The sequence below is a fragment of the Triticum dicoccoides genome, chromosome 7B, assembly GCF_002162155.2.
Source record: "Triticum dicoccoides isolate Atlit2015 ecotype Zavitan chromosome 7B, WEW_v2.0, whole genome shotgun sequence".
NCBI lineage: Eukaryota > Viridiplantae > Streptophyta > Magnoliopsida > Poales > Poaceae > Triticum > Triticum dicoccoides.
Window position 1 is genome coordinate 305,850,064 of NC_041393.1, and position 7,325 is coordinate 305,857,388.

The 7,325-nt window shown below is 50.9% G+C and overlaps 1 long non-coding RNA gene across 1 annotated transcript; it reads left to right on the plus strand.

Annotated features, from left to right (window-relative positions):
• The first annotated feature begins 5,305 nt into the window (after positions 1 to 5,305).
• On the plus strand, positions 5,306 to 6,917 carry LOC119336375. The gene is made up of 4 exons (XR_005162432.1): positions 5,306 to 5,545; positions 5,640 to 5,735; positions 6,184 to 6,439; positions 6,523 to 6,917. It is a non-coding gene; the product is annotated as an uncharacterized LOC119336375 (long non-coding RNA).
• Positions 6,918 to 7,325: the final 408 nt, after the last annotated feature.

Below are 7,325 nucleotides of genomic sequence, written 5' to 3' on the forward strand. Positions count from 1 at the left end.
CGCATATAAAAAGCTGAAGATGCCTAGCCCGATGAGCATCATCACCGTCAGCTGCGCCAATCAGCTCTATCAAGAGGCGGTTGCAGCGTCTGCCACCAAGGCACCTGCTCCCATCGTCGAGAAGAAGACCAGCAAGGCCTCGACTGCCGGTAAGACTCCTGGCTCCGGCAAGGGTTCTTGCACTCATTCCGGCAAGCGCTCCTCTTCGGAATGCAGTATTTCTACTGAGGACGTGCTAGAGAGCTCTACCGGCACGAGCAAGAAATCTAAGGCGGCCCCGCCAGAAACCAAGAAGGTGTCCGTCAAGGAAGATGGCACGGGCGGAGCTTTTACCATAAGCTCCACCCTTGACAATAAATAGGAAAGAGCGCTCATCGCCTTCCTGCAGGCGAATGTCGACGTGTTTGCGTGGCAAGCATCCGACATCCCCGGTGTTCCCAGGGAGGTGATTGAGCACCACCTTGCTGTCTGCCCCCTTGCACGGCCTGTCAAGCAGAAGGTCAGAAAGCAAGCTTTGGAGCGACAAGAGTTTATCATCGAGGAGATCAGGAAGTTGGAGGCGGCAGGTTTGGTCAAGGGAGAACTCCACCCGACGTGGTTGGCCAATCTAGTAGTAGTACGTAAGGTGAATGGGAAGTGGAGGCTATGTATCGACTATACTGATATCAATAAAGCCTGTCCAAAGGATCCTTTCACATTGCCACGTATCGACCAGATAGTGGACTCCACTACTAGGTGCGACCTGCTGTCGTTCCTTGACGCTTACTCAGGTTATCATCAGATCTTCATGACGAAGGAGGATGAAGAAAAGACCGCGTTCATCACCCCATGTGGCACGTATTGTTTCGTACGGATGCCTTTCGGGTTGAAGAGCGCTGGTTCAACATTCCCCTGAGCGATCCATATCGGTTTTGAGCCCCAGCTCCATAGAAATATGGAACCCTACATGGATGATATAGTGGTCAAAACCAAAGACATGGCCACGCTCGTGCATGACCTGGAAGAAACCTTTACAAATTTGCGCAAGATCAACCTCAAGCTCAACCTATAGACGCGTGTGTTCGGAGTCCCGTCCAGCAAACTTCTTGGGTTCTTTGTATCTCAGCGTGGAATTGAAGCAAATCCCGACAAGATCAAAGCCATTGAGCAGCTTGAGGCGCCCTGATGAGTCAAGGACATCCGTAGGCTTGCTAGCTATGTTGCCGCCCTGAGTATGTTTATCTCTAAGTCGGCTGAGCGCGTCCTCCCCTTTTTCAAAATTTGAAAAAGGCGGGTCCAATGAAATGGACTCCGGAGGCAGAGGCAGCGCTGCAAGATTTAAAGAGGTACCTCTCCTCTATGCCAATACTAGTCGCGCCCAAACCACAAGAGCCGTTACTGCTGTACTTGGCAACAACAAATCAAGTGGTCAGTGTTGTGCTAGTGGTGTGGAGAGAAGCTGAGGAAGAGGCAACGGCGGCGGCAGGGCCATCAAATGAGGAACCAGGGCCGGCAGGGCCCAATGCTGGCAAGACAGAATCCTCAGCAGAGCCCAGTCCTGACAAGAAAGAATCTGCGCAAATGAGTGAAGTAAAGCAGCAGAAGAAGAAGGTGGTGCAGCACCCAGTCTACTTTGTCAGCTCCCTCTTGCAGGGGGCTAGGTCAAGGTACTCCAGCATGTAGAAGTTGCTTTTCGGTCTTCTTATGGCCTCGAAAAAGCTGCGCCACTATTTTCAAGCACACGAGATCACCGTCGTCACTTGCCTCCCGTTGCAACGAATCTTGCACAACCAGGACGCAACTAGGAGGATTGTGGAGTGGGCATTGGAGTTGTCGAGCTTTGGGCTCAGATTTGAAAGTACCTCGACGATCAAGAGCAGAGCCTGGCAGAATTCATAGCAGAATGGACATCCACACCCGACGAAGAAATTCAAGAGACCACCCTTCCCGGCAAAGAGGCAAGTAGTCATTGGATTATGTAATTTGATGGGGCTTTCTCTTTACAATGTGCTGGAGTCGGCGTGCTGCTCGTCGCGCCCACCGGAGAGCGCCTCAAGTACGTAGTCCAGATGTACTTTCCCCGGGAGAAGTCGATAAACAACACCGCAGAGTACGAGGGGTTGCTTGCCGGTCTCAGGATCGCGGCAGACCTCGGAATTAGGAAGCTCATTGTGGGAGGAGATTCACAACTTGTCATCAAGCAAGTCAACAAGGATTATCAGAGCCCGCTGATGGAGGCTTACGTGGATGAAGTGAGGAAGCTGGAAGAGCACTTTGATGGTCTGCAAGCAGAGCATGTTCCTTGAGCAGAGAACAACATTGCCGATGACTTGTCAAAGTGCGCTGCCCTCAAGCTACCTGTGGAACCAGTTACCTTTGTGATTCAATTGACTTAACCATCTGTTGAACCATCAGCGGAGAAGAGCAAGCGAACAAAGGCGGGCCACGGCAAACACTTTCCCGTAGAGCTCCCAGGAGCCTCCGGCAAGGAGGTTGCCAGGTACCCCAAGCTTGTCGGGGAGCAGCAGCCTCCGGCAGAGTCCCAAACTCTTGTCGTCGAGATAGCTGCCCCCGCGGCAGAAGACATGCCTTTAGTCCTTGCCGTCGAGCCTCAGGCTCCGGCATGGGCACATCATACAGTCCGTTTGCTCCAAATAGGAGAGCTCCCTTTGGAGCAGGAAGAAGCAGAGAGAGTAGCCCGTCGGTCTAGCATGTACCAGTTCGTGGATGATGTCCTTTATAGAAGGAGGCCGAACGGCGTGAAATTGAAGTGTATTCCTCGGGAGGACGGGTGGAGCTATTGGCAGAGATACACGGAGGCATATGTGGCTCCCACATAGGGTCAAGAGCCCTTGCCGGCAAAGCATTCCAGCAAGGTTTCTTCTGGCCCACTGCCCTCCAGGATGCGATGGCACTAGTAATCAAGTGTGAAGCATGCCAGTTTCATTCAATGAAGCTTCATCAACCAGCTCAAGACCTTCAAACAACCCCTCTCTCCTGGCCATTTTCAGTACTGGGCCCCTTTCCCTATGATGTCGGAGGCTTTGAGTGTTTGTACGTTGCGATTGACAAGTTCACAAAGTGGCTGGAAGTGAAGCCAGTGAGAAAGTTGACAGCACAGTCGGCCGTTAAGTTCTTCAAAGGACTTGTTTGCCGTTTCAGTGTGCCAAATAGAGTCATCACCGACAACGGCACATAGTTCATGAGCCGCACCTTCATGCAGTATATCCAAGACCTTGGCAGCAAAGTTTTCTTTGCTTCTGTTGCTCACCCAAGAAGCAATGGCCTGGCAAAAAGGGCAAATGCTGAGGTGCTGTGAGGCCTCAAAACGAGAACTTTCGACAGGCTGTGCAAGTGTGGAAGGCGCTGGATTGATGAATTGCCAATGGTTCTTTGGTCAATCAGAACGACACCAAATCGAGCCACTGGCCAGACTCCCTTTGCCCTGGTATACGGGGCAGAAGCAGTTCTCCCCATGGAACTCATATACGTGTCATCTCGAGTGCTCGCTTATGATGAGCTTGAGCAAGAGTAGTTGCGCCAAGATGATGCAACGTTCCTTGAGGAAGATTGTCTTCGAGCTGCTGTGCGAGCCACTCGCTATCAGCAAGCCTTGCACTGCTATCATAGATGCAAGGTTCAGGCCCGAAGCCTTGAGAAAGGCGACCTTGTTCTTTGGCGTGTTCAGTCCGCCGAGAATTCAAACAAGTTGACGGCAAAGTGGGAAGGCTCCTATCGGGTAATACGAGTCACCAGGACCGGCGCAGTCCGCCTGGAGACCGAAGATGGCATTCCAATGAGCAACTCCCGGAATATCGAACATCCTGACAAGTTTTACCCATAGGACGCGGTTGCCGGGAGCTCTAGCAACCCCCTTTTGCACTAGCCTTGTCGGCAAGACATGTAACCCTATGTACAGAGCCAGGTGCAGATCATGTGCGCAGTCAGATAGCTTTTAGTATGTACAGTTTCCTGCTAGTTTCCATATATATATATATATATATATATATATATATATATCTTTCCCTACTAATAAAGCAGCTAATGCTTCTGCCCGTACGTCGTCGGCATATTTGCGCAAAAGCCCTTCTATTTCTTTGAAATAAGCCCGTAGTCCTAATTTTAAGTGGGTATCTATAAAACGCTTAGTTTTTACAAAAACGACCCCGCATTTGTTTCTATATTCAACCCGCAGTCCTTTTTGGGGCAGAAACGCGTGCGCCGGAGCCAGGGAGCTCGGCTCCGCGCCACGCGCTCGCCCCGACCCCGCCTTCCTCCGCCGCCTCGCCACGCGCTCGCCCCGACCCCGCCTTCCTCCGCCGCCTCGCCACGCCGGCCGGCCTCACCGGAGATCACCGCCGCCGCGACCAGGTCACGTGGCCGCCCCTGCCTTCTCCTCCTCCCTCACCTTCCTCCCTCCCTCTCACCATCTCTCTCCCCCTCTCATTGCAGTGCCACCATGGCCGCCCCGAGCTTCGCCGGCAGCCGCGCCGCCCGCCTCCGGCCACGACTCCGACGGGATCCGGCCGCCACTGCCCGGATCCGCATCCTCTGCTCCGCCGCGCCCCGGATCCGGCCACCACCAAGCCTCCTGCGTCGATCCTCCCGTCCGCCGGCCTCCCCCTGCTCGATCTGGGTGGACGGGCGAAGTTTCTGACTTGCCGGGGCGGCCATGGCAGGGAGGCAGCGCTGTGCTCGGGCGCCCGCATCAGGCGGCGGCAGCGAGGCGGGAGGCATGAGTGGAGATGAAGGAGGAAAACATGAAGAGTCGGCCAGAGCGAGGAGTTCTCCGGCATCAAAGCCACGGACCACGGCGGCGCAAGCTTGCGAGGGGCGGCAGCCATGGCGGGGAGGCGGCGCTACGCTCGGGCGTCGCATTAGGCGGCAGCAGCGAGCGGGATAGCACACGGAGAGGAAGGAGGAGAAAATGAAGAGGCGTCCGGGAGCGAGGACCTCACCGGTGTCTAAGTCTCTGCCGGGCGGGACGCGCAGGCGCGCGAGGGGCACGACACTCCTCTCCTGGTGCGTGCGTCCTTGCCGAGTTGGCAAAGTTTTTCTTGGACGGACAGGGACGATCCCGTTGCTGCCTCGCCGTTGGGATTGAAGTAAGCCGGTCGACATACCGATGCATCGGGGCTCCATCGAAATGTCAGGCGACTCATATAAGGGATTGGGGAGGCAAAATATTACACAACTTGGGAAGGTAGAAATCACGCGAGAGTTGCGCTCTTGGGGAGGGCAAGGATTGCTGGGCGCTTGATTTCTGGAAGGGGATTCGTGAGGGAATCGCTGATTTGGATTTTCGGGAGGCAAACAAGCGCTGGTGGTGGTCGTATGGCAAGGGCGATTGGTGGAGGGAGGAAAAGAGTAGGGCGACTGCTTCCTTCTCTCGCATCCGCTTTCTCGCCCGTGTCACCGTGCCGTCAGGAGGACTCCGACAGTGACGATTCCAGCGAAGCAGCAGCGGAAGACGAACACAACAGAGACGCACAAGCAGGAGACCAACAGGCAGTGGCAAGTCTTCTCTATGCCTTACAAGTTCCACGTGTACTAGCTTTTAGTGCAGGTGACATCTCTAGCTTCTACCTTACCTTGGATCGTTGAAAGTCTTAGTGCTCTCAACGTGTTCAATGAAATAACAACAATGTTGTGCTTTTCAGGTCAGTCGCCAACAGGGGACATCGACAAGCATGTACGTCGCCAGACGCGTCTCTCTCCACCTGCAGGATGATTTTCCGTGGCACGGCCTTCCTCAGGTCTGAGCACTACTAAGCAATAAGCATAACCTTTGTACAATCCTCTTTATGTCTGTTTTGTAAACACCTTGGGCGAACTGTATGTCTATCGCCGAGGATCTCAGGACTCCCATTAGTTAGAACTTAGAAATGATGCTCTAATACTACACTTGGCACACAAATAAGGAGCTGGCATATTAAAATGGTTACTCTTTGGAACTTTGGTCAGTATTTAGCAGTGTTCAATATTGAAGAGATTACTATTTAGCTTTAGAGTATGAGGGCATGTGTTTTTCATTATCTTTTTTACCCCCTGTCGGCGGTACTGAGTGGCTTAGCATTGATGCAAGACGAACATCAGTCGACTTACACTTTGACCGCAAGTCACTTGAGTGGTGTCACTAAAACAACCTGAGCAAGATTGGAGCTGATGGGTATTTGAGATTGTTGCTTTTTGATGGGACTGCAGCCAAATAAATCTCTCGCCTTGTCAAGCAAAAGATTAGTGATCTCGTGCAAGATCTAAATGTTACCAGTGATGATGGCTCTACAGAAACGAACAACTGCGAGCACTCAGATTCTTCATTTACGAAATGTTCAACCAATTCGACCATGTCAGATGCAGTTTTGCTTGGAAGGGAGCTGGTATATTTGTAATTGATGTGTATGATGGCATGTCTTCTGAATGCAAGCTTCGTCTCAATAGGAGATCCTCCAACTTCAGTGTGAGTTGAGTTATAGCATTGCTTAATAATTGCTTGAATTTGACCTTCCATTTTATTTTGAAAACTTAAGCCTCCTCATGTAGGTATTGAAGTTTGACGGATTGGAGAATCAGATGGTAGTCGCTGGAGATGCAAGGAACTCCCATGCTTGCAGCGATGCACTTGGTGGGCATTCCTTGCATTTGTCCTGTAGAATCACGCGGGTACATGTATTTAATTATAGCAAAGTCACCATGTCTTTATCATGCCAGTATGCCAATGCCCAGAAATTAGATAACAGAGGGAAGTCACCAGCTCTGAAAGCATACCAAATATTTCAGTTTTTAGGCCACTGCTCAATTTTGAAGAGCTACTCCTTTGAACTAGATATGTGAGCTTTTTGTAAACTACAGGATATCATAGTTTGCTAACTGGAAAAAGAACTCTTTGATGTTGGGCATATCCTGTAGTACTTAAATCATTATTTTTTTACACATGTGATGCAAATCTTATTCGTTTAGAAAAATGGTGAATCTACAGGATTGGTATGAACTCAGAATACAAATTTTGGGACATCTATTAACATTGAAAGAGAATGAATGTGAAGACAATATGTGTGCTGGTGTCCTGGGATTCATCAGTTGTATCAGGAAAACCAAAGTAAAACAGGTACTCAGATTTTTTTTATTCTACATTTTCCAGATATAGCAAAGGTTGTACCACAGAAAGTATCGTGTGTGTGGCTGACACAAACTCCAAATGTGGCACCTCTTGTCAAAAGTTCACTGTATGAACGAGGATCATGTATTTGCTTTGATCTCAACCTTTGGATGCAGTTAGAAGGTTTCATCATAACAAAAATTGTTAGTTTTTGTAAATTAACCTCACCATTTTGATGATTGTAGGA